General features: G+C 42.5%; 1 protein-coding gene across 3 annotated transcripts in view; it reads left to right on the top strand.

Moving 5' to 3' along the window:
- SERTAD4 (SERTA domain containing 4) overlaps positions 1–17144 on the top strand; it is a 371017-nt gene that overhangs the window by 314305 nt on the left and 39568 nt on the right. Inside the window, exon 2 of one of the 3 annotated variants that reach the window (XM_069768565.1) lies at positions 10913–11003. The gene's annotated coding sequence lies outside the window, so the exon portion shown is untranslated. Of the gene's footprint in view, positions 1–10697; positions 11004–17144 lie in introns of those variants that run through there. The other 2 variants (XM_069768568.1, XM_069768564.1) reach the window with 2 other exon arrangements.

The raw sequence follows: 17144 nt of genomic DNA, 5'->3' as shown, positions 1-17144 counted from the left end.
GATCACCCTCTTTTGGGCAGTATAATGCCCCCCAGCCAATCACGGATCACCCTCTTTTGGGCAGTATAATGCCCCCAGCCAATCACGGATCACCCTCTTTTGGGCAGTATAATGCCCCCAGCCAATCACGGATCACCCTCTTTTGGGCAGTATAATGCCCCCAGCCAATCACGGATCACCCTCTTTTGGGCAGTATAATGCCCCCAGCCAATCACGGATCACCCTCTTTTGGGCAGTATAATGCCCCCAGCCAATCACGGATCACCCTCTTTTGGGCAGTATAATGCCCCCAGCCAATCACGGATCACCCTCTTTTGGGCAGTATAATGCCCCCAGCCAATCACGGATCACCCTCTTTTGGGCAGTATAATGCCCCCCAGCCAATCACGGATCACCCTCTTTTGGGCAGTATAATGCCCCCAGCCAATCACGGATCACCCTCTTTTGGGCAGTATAATGCCCCCAGCCAATCACGGATCGCCCTCTTTTGGGCAGTATAATGCCCCCAGCCAATCACGGATCGCTCTCTTTTGGGCAGTATAATGCCCCCAGCCAATCACGGATCGCCCTCTTTTGGGCAGTATAATGCCCCCAGCCAATCACGGATCACCCTCTTTTGGGCAGTATAATGCCCCCAGCCAATCACGGATCACCCTCTTTTGGGCAGTATAATGCCCCCAGCCAATCACGGATCACCCTCTTTTGGGCAGGTTTAATATAAACTACATCCTTTATGTTCAAGGATGCCTAGAATTTGTCTGGATCATGTCTGCAAATTCGGGACAGTTGGTAGATACGGAAAGTACATGTAAGCAGGTGACTTCACTTCCGCCATTCCATTAATGCTGCAGAATGCAGCACAAAAAAAATAAATATTCTTAAAGTGATTGTCCACTATTGGGCGACCTCTTATTCGTGTGCCCAGGGAGGTGAGAAGAATAAAAAAAAATGTGACACTCACTTCTTGGAGTGGCGCTGCTGGGGCATCACGTGCAGGCTGCAGTCAATCAGCGGTTCATGTGGTTCAGATTGGATGTGATGCCACCTCTTGGATTTTGACCCCTGCAGATTGGAGGGAGATGTATCGCTAACTATGGAGGATCGGCACCAGTCCAGAAGGCATCCATTTTTTTTTTCCGCTTTTCTGTGCTCACAAGTAGTGGGTTGTCTAGTAGAAACAGTCCTTGCAAAACTAATGAACTATGATATGACTACAGGTGGTGCAATGAGAAATAATTGCAGTAGTCCCTTCAGCCAGAAGGTGGCAGTGTAGAACTCTGCTATATGTCCATGATTCTCAGGCTATTAATTCTAGATGACCGTGATGGCAGATAACCGCGTATTGTGATTGCAGGTCTATGTGTAAATATTTAAAAAATCAAACAAAAGCATCATAAAATAAAAACAACGAACAAGAAAATCACCATTACATACTATTAAGTCTTCAAGTCACCATCTTATGTCAATTTCTTAAAGGAAAACCCCAATAATAACAAATACAGGTCCTGCAGGGGTGGAGCATGCGCGGGGACTTTCTCTTTGGACTCATGCTCCGCTTGTTGAAAAGCTCCATCTTATTCACAGGCAGCAGAGTTATTGACCTTACGCCGTGCCTTGTATTCATGTAAATCTTAGCATTATTTTTAACTAAACTTAAGGCGGCTGCATACGAACCAGCGTAAGTGTGAAAATAAAGGACTGGCGCTGCCAAAAGCAACATCTGCACATCATTAACTCATTATAATTGCTGCCGTGTGGTAGATTATGACACAACTCACTATTTATCCAATATCTATCTTCTCTCTATCTCTAATCTATCTATTATCTATCTATTATCTATCTATCTATTATCTATCTATTATCTATCTATTATCATCTATTATTGATGTGACGGTACCTTTAGCTAGATAATAGATAGATAAATAATAGATGATAGAGAGATAATAGAAAGATAGATAATAGATAGATAGATAGATAATAGATAGATTAGAGAATAGATAGATAGATAATAGATAGATAGATAATAGATAGATAGATAATAGATAGATAGGCAGATAGATTAGAGAATAGATAGATAATAGATAGATAAATTATAGATAATAGATAGATAATAGATAGATGATAGATAGAGAGAAGATAGATAGATGATAGATAGATAGATAGATAGATAATAGATAGATGATAAATAATAGATAGATAATAGATAGATAGATAGAATATAGATAGATAGATAGATAGAATATAGATAGATAGAATATAGATAGATAGATAGATAGATCGATCGATGATAGATAGATAGATAGATAGATAGATAGATAGATAGATCGATCGATGATAGATAGATAGATAGATAGATAGATGATATTGTCAGCTTCCCTACACTGTGTAAGCGCCGGCCGTAAAGCAGAGCGGTGACGTCACCGCTGTGCTCTGCTTTACGGCCGGCCGGCGCTTACACAGTGCAGGAAAGCGGACGCCGGGGGACGTGACAGACACCGGAATGTAAGTATGTAGTGTTTTTTTTTTTTACATTTACAATGGTAACCAGGGTAAACATCGGGTTACTAAGCGCGGCCCTGCGCTTAGTTACCCGATGTTTACCCTGGTTACCAGTGAAGACATCGCTGGATCGGTGTCACACACGCCAATTCAGCAATGTCAGCAGGTGATCCAGCGACGAAATAAAGTTCTGGCCTTCTAGCTCCGACCAACGACATCACAGCAGGGGCCTGATCGCTGCTGTGTGTCAAACACAACGAGATCGCTATCCAGGACGCTGCAACGTCACGGATCGCTATCGTTATCGTTCTAAAGTCGCTCAGTGTGAAGGTACCTCATCTATCTATCTATTATCTATCTATCTCTAATCTATCTGTCTATCCATCTATCTATCTATCATCTATCTATTTATCTATCTATCTATCTATCTATCTATCTATTATTTATCTATCTATCTATTATTTATCTATCTATTATCTATTTATCTATTATCTCTCTATCTATCATCTATCTATCTACAGGTGCATGTTACAAAATTAGAATATCATCAAAAAGTTAATTTATTTCATTTCTTCAATACAATAAGTGAATCTTATATATTGTAGAGTCATTACAAACAGAGTGATCTATTTCATGTGTTTATTTCTGTTAATGTTGATGATTACGGATTACAGCCAATGAATACCCAAAACTCATTATCTCAGTAAATTAGAATACTTTATAACATCAGCTTGAAAAATTATTTTATAATCCGAAATGTTGTCCTACTGAAATGTATGTTCAGTAAATGCACTCAATACTTGGTCAGGGCTCCTTTTGCATCAATTATTGCATCGATGCGGCGTGGCATGGAGGCGATCAGCCTGTGGCACTGCTGAGGGGTTATGGAAGCCCAGGTTGCTTTGATAGCAGCCTTCAGCTCGTCTGCATTGTTGGGTCTGGTGTCTCATCTTCCTCTTGACAATACTCCATAGATTCTCTATGGGGTTAAGGTCAGGCGAGTTTGCTGCCAATCAAGCTCAGTGATACTGTTGTTTTTACACCAGGTATTGGTACTTTTCACAGTGTGGACAGGGGCCAAGTCCTGCTGGAGAATGACATTTCTGTCTCCAAAAAGCTTGTTGGCAGAGGGAAGCATGGAGTGATCTACAATGTCCTGGTAGACGGCTGCGCTGACTTTGGTCTTGATAAAACACAGTGGACCTACACCAGCAGATGACATGGCTCCCAAGCCATGACTGATTGTAAATTTAAACAAGAAAAAATAAGAGCAGCACAAAAAATACAATAAGGGTGCAAAGCCCACCAGGCCAAACCTTATACAGGAAGGCTGCACACCATGCTCAGTTAAAGGTGCTTACATTTAATAGCCAATAATAGAACATTACAGTCCTAGGTGTGGACCTTTTTCAATCTATTTATCCATCTATCTGTTATCTATCTATCTATCTATCTATCTATCTATCTATCTATCTATCTATCTATCTATTATCTATCTATCTATCTATCTACTATCTATCTATCTATCTATCTATCTATCTATTATCTATCTATCTATTATCTATCATCTATCTAACTATTATCTATTATCTATCTATCTATCTATCTATCTATCTATCTATCTATCTATCTATCTATTATCTATCTATCTATCTATCTATCTACTATCTATCTATCTATCTATTATCTATCTATCTATTATCTATCATCTATCTAACCAGTGGCGTATCTAGGGGGGGGCAGCCGGGGCATTTGCCCCGGGCGCAGCCGGCAGGGGGGCGCAGTCGGGCCGCCTAATTCGGCGGTCCGCAGTGTCTCCCCCCGCGGCTGCATTCTGCCGCCCCCCCGCACTGGGAGTCAGCTGTTCTCTGTGCCGACTGTCAAGCTGACAGCTGGCACAGAGAAGCTGCAGAGTGCCGGCTCCCAACAAGTGCAGAGGTGGAGGGGAGCCCCTGCAGAGTGGCTGCAGCGGGCAGGGAGAAATCCCTGCAGCTCCACTGCCCAGCTGCATGATCTGTCTTCTTCCTGCTTCCTCTCACACAGACGCGCCGCTGGATGACGTCATCATTCAGCGGCCGGCTGTGTCAGAGGAAGGCGATGGAGCTGATGCGCAGAGCGCGAGGAGAGGTGAGAGGAGTGTGTGTATGTGTGTGTGTATGTGAGTGTATGTGTGTGAATGTGAGTGTGTATGTGTGTGAATGTGTGTATGTGTGTGAATGTGTGTGTGTGTGTGAATGTGTATGAGTGTGTGTGAATGTGTGTGTGTGTGAATGTATGTGTGTGTGTGTGTGAATGTGTATGTGTGTGTGTGTGTATGTAAGTGTGTGCGTATGTGTGTGTCTCAGTATTGTGTGTGTGTGTGTATCGCGCTGCAGGGGAATGTGCAGAGAAGTGAATGGTGTGTGGGGGGGGGAGGAGAGGGCAATGATGGGGCTGACGGGGGGCATATGCCCTTGGAGGGGGGGGGGCGCCAAAATGAATTCTTGCCCCGGGTGCCAAAAACGCTAGATACACCTCTGTATCTAACTATTATCTATCATCTATCTATCTACTATCTATCTATCTATCTATTATCTATCTATCTATTATCTATCATCTATCTAAATATTATCTATCATCTATCTATCTATCTATCAAATTCAATTTCAAAGAAGCTTTATTGGCAGGACTGAATAAACATCAGGTTTGCCAAAGCACGTGTTCAGAAGGGAACAGGGAGTAGGGACTGTGGACTAGTAGGGACTGTCTATCGATCTATCTATCTATCTATCTATCTATCTATCTATCTATCTATCTATCTATCTATCTATCTATCTAATATCCATCTAATATCCATCTATCTACAAAAGAACAATTCTGACCAGCACCTCCTAACAGCATGAAGCCAATGTGAACTGGTGCAAGCTGCTGTGACTGCATTACATACATGCAGGTGCAGCAGTCTGATAGGAAAAAAAGATTAGGGTCCCATCAAAGAAAAGTACGAATTGGACAATTTGTGCACTAGGCACAAGATATAAGTATAGGCTACATAGCAATAATGCACTTCAATATTCACAAATTGTTTGCATACATCTTTGCATATACGGAGCGCTGCTGTATGCTTGGGTTTGTGTATATTACAGTTACAGCAGCTTGCACCTGTTCATGCTTCATTCTATTAGGAGATGGTGGTCAGATGTTCTTCTTTGTATTACACATTAGGAGGTGATGGCTGCCTCCATGACTGACTGAGCACTCATCCCACCAGTCTTGGGGCTATTTTCAATTACTACCGGATCCTGGTTAGGCTTTGACCCAAGAGAGGTAACTTTGGCCAATTTTTGCACTCCAAGAGAGGTAACTTTGGCCAATTTTTGCACTCCAAGAGAGGTAACTTTGGCCAATTTTTGCACTCCAAGAGAGGTAACTTTGGCCAATTTTTGCACTCCAAGAGAGGTAACTTTGGCCAATTTTTGCACTAAGTACCTCAAGTAAAGTCTGTATGGTAATTTCAGTCAATGTTTGCATACTGTATCTGTCACGGGGTTACTGTGACAGAGAGGAGCCAGAAGACCGCAGTGTCTTACTGCTCCTACTCCTGCATTGAAAAGAAGCACTTCACCTTCTTTTTAAACGGTGCAAATTTCTTTTGGCAGAACAGGGGTTAATCAGCCATGTTGGGAGCTCTGAGAGTCTGGGCTCTCAGCTGAGCACGATTAGCCACTCCTATCCCCTATATAATCTGGGTCCTGACTGACACACATTGTCAGAGATAGCTTATGCTGCATGGCTGGGAGGATAGCAGTTGGTGGTTATATGAGAAGGTGTTTGGTGGGTTTATCTGTGACTGTTGCTTGGTTTAGTAAGTCTGATAATTCCTACTTTGTTTTTTTCCCTATCCTCCACTCCTCGGTGAATTCCTCTGTTATACATGAGTGAATGTTTGTATGCCTGGTATTTTCCGTTTCTCCTGTTCGTTTTACCTTGTTCATCTGGTTGGTGTACTACAGTGCACAACTACTCCCCTCTTAGCTGGGTGGAGGAAGGGTACAGACGGAGAGCAGATTCAGCAGTTAAGGCAAGGAACGTGGCCCCAGCATCTTCACCTTCAGGAGTAATCCAGGGAACAGGTGAGCTAGGGTGCCTCGAGTCATGACAGTATCTTTGTGCACATGGCGTGCTGCTGCTACCTTTGGTATCTTTCTTTCTCTATATCTTTATTTGTCTTTCTTTCTCTTTCCTTTCTTCCTTTATATCTCTCTCGCTTTATTTCATTATTTTCTGTACATTGCCCTTGCTAGTATTTTTTTTTTTTTTAATTGTAAGATGGGCTCATCCGGAGGGTGAAGGTCCAATTTAGGTTGACAAATTCACTACAATCTGGACCAAACTATTGTTAAAACTACACCACAAGTTCTGCCAAATTCAACTACTGTGCCTCTTAATATATTCGTGGCATGGTACTCGAGCAGACCTCTGTTTGGGACTTGGGTATGAACCTCCCATCTTAGTAGATTCCACCCAATGAAAGCTGCGTAAATGCACACGTAGAAAGCGCTCTCTAGTGGCAGTTGCAAACAGCCTATTCCCGTTGCACCAGGCGTCCGGACGATCTTCTCTATTTCTGGAGACTTGTACCCAATCCAGGAGAGAAGAATATTCCACACAAAAGGACACATTTTTATGAAGAGTCACTCTGAGCAAAAAGCTGCTGATTAATTGCGAATTCCCAAATCTAATGTGTTGTATGATGTCTATGTAAATTTGGTGCGACTGGTACAACTGGTATGGCCGGGCATGAAATTCCAGCAGAACGCATGGAGCATGAAGGGACATGAATCTGGAGCTCGGATAATTCTGCAGAACAGAGTACAATAAAATTAATGATTTGAAAGCAGCGATGCTGAGCACAGGACACGCAGAACGGACGTCGCAGCTGGGTCATTACCGACAGCAAACACCACGGATATGTGCAACTGCAGATGCCCTCTTGGCTGCAGGACAAGCTAACAGATGGATGGTCACTGGCAGGCGACATCCATATTAAACGCGCTACGCAGCGGTTCAGTGGATTTCACATCTTCACATATCCTTCTACAGTCACAAGAGGGCTGTATACAGATGTGGGGGTGGTGTACATCAAAAGAGACTGCAATAAAGAGGTGACTTTAAAGGGGAGCCATCACCGAGGTTCCTACTTACCTCGGAACATTCTCAGATTTAGGGAGTTGTCCCACTGTCCCGGATTGTGGGCGTCATGTCCTTCTTTTAATTGTATCTGCGTCTTTAAGAACAGGACCACCCACTGGACTCCTAAGCCTAGATTGTACTGGATGTCAATTATTATGCTGGCTCTATCCCTACACAGCCATATATCAATCCGCTCAGCTCTTCCTGCTCTAAACTATCCTTCCTGCAGGCCAGACTGCATTTTCAATGTTTTTTTTTTTAAATTGCTATAGACTATTTTCTGCCTAGATAAGTCAATAATGCTCCTACAGAGGAGATGCCATTTGTCTTAAAAAGGTTTTTTTTTACTTGCTGTAAATGCAGCTTTTTCTCCTGAATCGGCGATGTTTTTCTTTTGTTCCTGCGTCTCTCCGTTCCTGAGATATGGCCAACTCTTTATTATATATAAATCCTGTCTACTTAACCAAGTGGGCGTGACTCACGACTATTCTCCGCGGTAATCTTCCTTGATGATCATGCCTAGTTGGCTAAAATACTAGATTTATATGCAGGGAAGAAGGGACCATATCTCAGGAACGGAGAGGCGTAGAAATAAAACAAAAACATCACTGGATTCAGGAGAACAGCGGCATTTACATCAAGTAAAAAAAAAACCCTCATATTTATGGCAAGTGACAAGTGTGTTAGTAGTTGTGGAGATATCATCTAGTCACAGACTAGCCCTGGCTTCCTAGAAATGAATAATCTCTTTTCATCCATTTTCCTTTCTCTAAAGTTTCTTCAAATAAGATATATATAACATTCCCTATAACATAGTGCCTTCTCTAAGGAAGTTAGAGAGTAAAAAAACGAGAAAATTCAGAAAAGAAATAACCTTTTCACACCACGGCAGTAATATTAATATCTGTTGCCATTATTGGGGTTTTCTAACAATAAAGGTGGAATGGTCTGTGGATGTAGCAGAGCGGAGTTTATCACTAGTCATGATCCTGATGCCAGTGGTGTAGCTTGAAGCTCGTGGGTCCCAATACAATATCTCCAATGGGGGCCCCCAATTATTGTAAGTCTTTCATAGCAATGGTCTTTTCAAATGGGCCAAAGGGACCTTTTGGACCACTTAAGCTCCAGGACCTTGAGAGGTCCAAAAGGTCCCTTTAGCCCAAATGAATGAATATTAATACTACGGCCGTGGTGTGAAAAAGCTATCCCTTTTCTGATTTTTCTAGTAAAAGTAAACTAAGTAAAAAGTAATAGTATATATAAATAACATATAACCATCCCACTATGACAAGCTGACCCAAATCGGGATGTTCTATACTGTCTCTAGTATTAAAACCTTAGCATCAAGAGAATGCCAAGAGTGTGCAAAGCAGTCATCAAAGCAAAAGGTGGCTACTTTGAAGAACCTAGAATATAAGACATATTTTCAGTTGTTTCACACTTTTTTGTTAAGTATATAATTCCACATGTGTTAATTCATAGTTTTGATGCTTTCAGTGTGAATGTACAATTTTCATAGTCATGAAAATACAGAAAAATCTTTAAATGAGGTGTGTCCAAACTTTTGGTCTGTACAGTAAATGACATACAAAAACAAGTAAAAACCATCCCACCACAACAAGGTGACCCAAATCGGGATGGTTCTATACTGTCTTTAGTATTAAAACCTTACCATGTGTCAAAAACTACCTAAGGCTAGTTTCACATTTGCATTTAAAAACGCAGCGTTTAAAACGCAAACGCAGGTGGTGAAAAAAACGCATGTAAACGCATGCAAACGCTGCGTTTTTTAGACGCATGCGTTTTTGCATGTGGAAAAAAACGCGGCGTTTTGATGCGTTTACATGCGTTTTTTCCTGCGTTTGCGTTTTTTGAAACGCATGATGAGAAATGTGTGACAGCTGCCAATCATCAAAATCAACTAGAAAACCCACTATAAACAGAAATAGCTAGGGTTAGGGTTAGAATCCCTAGGGTTAGGGTTAGGATCCCTAGGGTTAGGGTTAGGATCCCTAGGGTTAGGTTTAGGATCCCTAGGGTTAGGGTTAGGATCCCTAGGGTTAGGGTTATGATCTCTAGGGTTAGGGTTAGGATCCCTAGGGTTAGGTTTAGGATCCCTAGGGTTAGGGTTAGGATCCCTAGGGTTAGGGTTAGGATCCCTAGGGTTAGGGTTAGGGTTAGGATCCCTAGGGTTAGGGTTAGGATCCCTAGGGTTAGGTTTAGGATCCCTAGGGTTAGGGTTAGGATCCCTAGGGTTAGGGTTAGGATCCCTAGGGTTAGGGTTTGGATCCCTAGAGTTAGGGTTAGGGTTAGGATCCCTAGGGTTAGGGTTAGGGTTAGGATCCCTAGGGTTAGGGTTTGGATCCCTTTATCACCTTTATGGTGGGGGGTGGCTTATCAGTGTGTATTCTTGTTTTTTTTCTATTGAAACGCATGCGTTTAAAAACGCAAGCAAACGCATGTGCTTAAAAACGCATGCGTTTACATAGACAGCAATACGTTTTTTTTTGCGGCAAAAAACGCCTTTAGAAATTACTACATGTTGCATTTCCGCAACAAAACGCAAGCATAGAAACGACGAATGCGTCGTCAAACGTGGCAAAACGCATGCAAAAAAAAACGCATGCGTTTTTAATGTTAAGTATAAAGGAAAAAACGGATGCTTTTTTTTGCGCTAAAACGCAGCGGCAAAAAACGCAAATGTGAAGCCAGCCTCAGTAAGCGCAGGACCGGGGACTCTGTACAGCGCTGCAGAATATGTCGGCGCTATATAAATAAGACAATGAATAATTGGGAACCAGTTTGATACAACGTGCGAGACATTTGTATCACATATTGGGAAACAAATTCAGGACGACTACATGTGCGAGTCCTCGTTTTAGCAGGTAGCATTGGAAATAAGGCTGATAAGGCGAGAGCAGCATCCGGCATGGTGAAAAGTGACGGGAATGATCACCAGCAGGCAGCAGAGCGCTGGGCAGTGCCTGGCAATGCCACCAGGTGCCAGCAGTCACACCTCCTGGCTCTGGAGGAGGGAGAATATGGAAAGCTTAGTGCATTGCATGGGTAAGACATGAGGTTGTCATATTTCCTTTCTAACCCTGGGGGCACACTGTGAGATCCAGAGGGAAATGTTAAACAGGATTTACTGGTTTCACACGCTCGCTGCTAGACTATAAGCCATCATTTCATTACCATAACGTCTGCTGCAAGTCACAGTGCACACAGCAGCAGCAGCAGCCAGGGGCTCACAGATGCCAGCGAAGAACGAGGGATTTACGCTCTGGTTTCCAGTGATCCGTCGCTCAGGACGAAGCCAGGACAAAGCTCCGGTAAGGGAATGGGTACGGGATGGGTGGAAGAATGCGGGCATTGTGTTTGTTCCCGACCACCCCGTGCGTCGTCGAAAAACTTTATTTCTGGGCAGACGATATCATTCTACGCTTTACGCAACTGGAAAAGGTCGTTAATAATAATCGCCGTCTCCCAAAATATATTTTTCAACAATTCACAATTCAGAGGGGGTACAAACAAACAAAAAAAAAAAACCCGACCACCAAAACGCGTCACGGATCAGATTCAGGACCGACAGCTTAACTAATGCCGGATGCCCATTCTGCATGCTGATCTCGGAAGTCCATCCAGGTCAATTTTTATATTTTCTGCAAAAAAAATGAAAAACGTTGAGTCACGAAAATTTGTATCAGGGGTTCCAAAACGAAGCGCAAATTTTTTTTTAGGGGCGATTTTGTCAAAGATAATTAATTACCTGCCGGGTACAAAAAATAAAATAAAGGGGGGAAAGTGTCGGAGCTCCTGCTCGCAGGGGGTTAACGCGATAATAGTGGTAATTGCTGTTTGGAATACTAATGGTCTCTTATGGAAGGAGGGAGAGCATATGATTGTGTATCCAGGGATCGTGTCTGTGCCTGTGAGATGATCAGGTCAGAACATCGCCCCGGGCTGGAGGAAGGAGCAGTCTGTTCCCAGCAGTCTGTGGAGCTGCCAGTAAGGTCACTTTAGGTTGGGCAGATGAATATTTTAGTGTTTATGACATACCTGAGGGTTAAATGCTGCATGTCTACCTCCTCCCAGCCACGGGGATGGAGAAGCTGCACGTCTGCCCGTAGGGGTCTCATCTATACGGCGCCTTGGCGCGGTCACATAAATACATAACATTAATTTCCACCGGTGATCAATTAAACCTTAAGGGTGCTGGGGGGGGTCATTGTTTTTTAATTCCAAAAAATGAATTTGGTGTCATCACTTTTACCTTCTGCCTCTTTAAACAAAAAAAAAATAACCATTATTTATGGATTTCCTGGCAGCAATGATCAGTTTTAGTGATTTTAGATACTTGATTATTATGTTTTTTTATTATTATGACAGATTCGCCTTTTTTTCTCCTTATTTTAGCATTTTTATGGGAAGACATTATAAATAAAAGTCGCACCGATCAATGACTGTATGTAGGTCGTCATCACTCTTTATTGTCTATTTTGATATGTATAATGGGAAGGTTAATGGGGTTTTTTTGGTCAGGAGATTTTTAGTACTTTATTAGATTTTTTTCTTATTTCCTTCCTAATACAAGGTATCATCACTCATCTCCGCAGTAAGATCAGGATATATGCATTTTACATTACAGTTTCCCACGCACTTCGACCTGACTTATCTATTTTTGGAGAATCCGTCCTCAATATGTGTATTAGGGTTGAGCTTTTCCTCTCCAGAAATCCCTCATTTGTTGGGTTTGGGATGCAGAAAATAAAAACATCTTAAATCTATTTTTTTTTTATTTTTGTGATGAGGTAATGTTTCTCTCTGGTCTCATAAGTGGTGGTGGTAATCGCACAGGGCACTGCACAGTATCGGCTTACATTGTGATATCTGAACAGTAGTTTGTAACTGTGGACTGTGTGTCTGGTGAGAGGAGAAAGGAGAGAATGTGCAGCAAAGGCCAGATTACATCAGCATCCAGTTATAAACTGAGAAGCTATGTAGACTGTGACATCACTATACTATACAACATCACTGTACTCCTCTGTAACATCACTGTTCTCCTGTGACATCCTATACTCCTCTGTCACATTACTGTACTCCTGTGACATCACTATACTATACAACATCACTGTACTCCTGTGACATCCTATACTCCTCTGTGACATCACTGTACTCCTATGACATCCTATACTCCTCTGTGACATCACTGTACTCCTGTGACATCCTATACTCCTCTGTGACATCACAGTTCTCCTGTGACATCCTATACTCCTCTGTGACATCACTGTACTCCTGTGACATCCTATACTCCTCTGTGACATCACTGTACTCCTGTGACATCCTATACTCCTCTGTGACATCACTGTACTCCTCTGTGACATCACAGTTCTCCTGTGACATCCTATACTCCTCTGTCACATTACTGTACTCCTGTGACATCACTATACTATACAACATCACTGTACTCCTGTGACATCACTATACTCCTCTGTGACATCACTGTACTCCTGTGACATCGCTATACTCTGTGACATCACTGTACTCCTGTGACATCCTATACTCTGTGACATCACTGTACTCCTGTGACATCCTATACTCTGTGACATCACTGTACTCCTGTGACATCCTATACTCCTCTGTGACATCACAGTTCTCCTGTGACATCCTATACTCCTCTGTGACATCACTGTACTCCTGTGACATCACTATACTCCTCTGTGACATCACTGTACTCCTGTGACATCGCTATACTCTGTGACATCACTGTACTCCTGTGACATCCTATACTCTGTGACATCACTGTACTCCTGTGACATCCTATACTCTGTGACATCACTGTACTCTTGGGACATCCTATACTCCTCTGTGACATCACTGTACTCCTGTGACATCCTATACTCCTCTGTGACATCACTGTACTCCTGTGACATCACTATACTCCTCTGTGACATCACTGTACTCCTGTGACATCGCTATACTCTGTGACATCACTGTACTCCTGTGACATCTTATACTCTGTGACATCACTGTACTCCTGTGACATCCTATACTCTGTGACATCACTGTACTCCTGTGACATCCTATACTCCTCTGTGACATCACAGTTCTCCTGTGACATCCTATACTCCTCTGTGACATCACTGTACTCCTGTGACATCACTATACTCCTCTGTGACATCACTGTACTCCTGTGACATCGCTATACTCTGTGACATCACTGTACTCCTGTGACATCCTATACTCTGTGACATCACTGTACTCCTGTGACATCCTATACTCTGTGACATCACTGTACTCTTGGGACATCCTATACTCCTCTGTGACATCACTGTACTCCTGTGACATCCTATACTCTGTGACATCACTGTACTCCTGGGACATCCTATACTCCTCTGTGACATCACTGTACTCCTGTGACATCACTGTACTCCTGTGACATCACTGTACTCCTCTGTGACATCACTGTACTCCTGTGACATCGCTATACTCCTCTGTGACATCACTGTACTCCTGTGACATCGCTATACTCTGTGAGATCACTGTACTCCTGTGACATCACTATGCTCCTATATGACATCTCTGCACTCTTGTGACCTCACAAAACTCTGTGATATCACTGTACTCCTGTGACATCACTATACTCCTATATGACATCACTGTACTCTTGTGACATCACTATACTCCTCTCTGAGATCACTGTAATCCTGTGACATCACTATACTCCTCTGTGACATCACTGTAATCCTGTGACATCACTATACTCCTCTGTGACATCACTGTACTCCTATGACATCACTATACTCCTATATGACATCACTGTACTCTTGTGACATCACTATACTCCTCTGTGAGATCTCTGTAATCCTGTGATCCTGTGACATCACTATACTTCTCTGTGACATCACTGTACTCCTCTGTGACATCACTGTACTCCTGTGACATCACTATACTCCTCTGTGACATCTCTGTATTCCTGTGACATCGCTATACTCTGTGAGATCACTGTACTCTTGTGACATCACTATACTCCTATATGACATCACTGCACTCTTGTGACCTCACTAAACTCTGTGACATCACTGTACTCCTGTGACATCACTATACTCCTATATGACATTACTGTACTCTTGTGACATCACTATACTCCTCTGTAAGATCACTGTAATCCTGTGACATCACTATACTCCTCTGTGACATCATTAAACTCTGTGACATCACTGTACTCCTATGACATCACTATGCTCCTATATGACATCACTCTACTCCTGTGACATCACTATACTCTCCTATGAGATCACTGTACTCTTGTGACATCACTATACTCCTCAGTTACATCACTGTACTCCTGTGACATCACTATACTCCTCTGTGAGATGACTGTACTCCTGTGACATCACTATACTCCTCTGTGACATCACTGTACTCCTGTGACATCATTGTGCTCCACTATGACATCACTGTACTAATCTATGACATCACCATACAGTCACTCACTATGACAAATTACACAGACTGGGTGACATAATTATCACCCCATCAGACATGTTAACTGGGTATATTTACTGTGATATCATTATACTCCTCTATGACATCACTCTACTCCTCTGTAACATCATTAACCAGTCACTCACACTGACAAGTTACATATACTGGTGACATAACTTATCCTCTGTGATATCATCATACCATCACACACATTTATGTAGCCTGTGCTGTCGTTGTACTCCTATGAACCAATCACATCAACTATATTGCAACATAGGCTGTGTGACATCACTGCACTCCATTTGTGACATCATCATCTATTCTCATACTCTGACCTACTACATAGATTGTGCGACATCACCAGTGCCCTTTTCTGGGTTATCATAAACCAATCTCACTCACTAACCTGTGTGATATCAGAGAACTTCTCTGTGACATCATCATCCATTCACATATGCCGTCATACAAAAGTGGCTTAAATTTGGCACAACAGTGTTCAGGTCTGATGAGACCAATGTTGAACTTTTTGGCCATAATTCTAAAAGGCATGTTTGGCAAAAAGCCAACAGAATGAATCACCAAAAGAATATACACACAGTCAAGCATGGTGGAGGCAGCATTGTGTTTTGGGCCTGTTTTTTAGCAGCTGAAACTAGGGCATTATTCAAGGTGGAGGAAATTATAGATTCCTGATACTGGTAGACTCATACCAAAAAGACTTAATGTTGTCATAAATTCAAAGGGTACTCGAAGTATTAGTACAAGGGTGTGCATATTAATTGAATCACATTATTTTAGTTCTATATATTTCTTTTTGCACTCAAAAACATTTCAGTTTATTGTTAATTTGAATTGTACAGATTATGGGCGATATTTAAGGTGGAAAAAGTTTTCAAATTATTTTTTATGTCGCAAAAATCTGACATAATAACGGGTGTGTAGACTTTTTATATTCACCGTTTAAGGACTAATGTATTGGGACACCTATATATTCCACCTACAGAAGCTTTTCTGACTTCCCATTCAAAATCCATAAAGCGGTTGTCCAACACTGAAATCTTTTTTTACTGGTTTTAAAACAATAAAAGGAGGTATTCTCGCCTTTCAGCAGCCACGTGGGTCCAGTACAGGCCAGTCCAAAGCTCTGTTATGTGTTTGGAGGCAATGTTTGCTCTATTCGAAAGTCACTTGGACCACTGCAGGCGGTGATTGGCAGCAGCAGTCAGGAGGCGATCAGGTGACTTGTAGAATGAATCATCAGAGTAACATCCAATGAAAAGCTCTTCTAGTCACCTGAATGCTGCAGCCAATCACAGCCTGCAAGTGGTCTCAGCAGAGTAGACATTGTTTCTGGAGCCAGCACAGACCTCCAGATCAGCCTGTTTTGTACAAATGTGGGTGCTGAACAGTGAGTATGTCTAGAAAAAAATGATTTCAGTGTCAGACAACCCCTTTAGGATTTTTCTTTGGCCAACCTGTAAAAGTTAACCCCATAGCACTATCTTTTCTCCACCAAACTGTACAGCAGGCACAATGGAGTCAGGCGGGTAAAGTTCTCCTGGCATTCACTACAGTCGTCCAGACACCAGATAGAGAAGTGTGGTCCATCACTGCACAGATCACATTTCCTCCAAAGTACAGTGATGGCGGCTTTACATCACTCCATCTGATGCGCGAGTCATTGTGCTTGGTGATGTAAGGCTGCATGCAGCTGCTTGGCCATGAAGCTACCGGCGGGGGCGCAGTGTTTGTGCTGATATTAATATCAGAAGAGGTCTGGACTCTGCAGTCATGGGGTCAGCAGAGCGGTGGTGACTTTTCTGCCTTTTGCTCCTCAGCACTCGGTGACCCCACTCTGTAATGTTATGGGGTCTCCACTTCTTGGCTGAGTTGCTGCAGTTCCTTCCATGATAATATCACTCACAGGTGATGGGGGAAGATTTGGGAGGGAAGAAATGTCATGAACTAACTTGTTACTCCGGTGG

The sequence above is a fragment of the Ranitomeya imitator genome, chromosome 5, assembly GCF_032444005.1.
Source record: "Ranitomeya imitator isolate aRanImi1 chromosome 5, aRanImi1.pri, whole genome shotgun sequence".
In the NCBI taxonomy this organism is placed as follows: domain Eukaryota; kingdom Metazoa; phylum Chordata; class Amphibia; order Anura; family Dendrobatidae; genus Ranitomeya; species Ranitomeya imitator.
Note: the sequence above shows the minus strand (reverse complement) of the source record. Positions and strands in the feature narration are given on the sequence as shown.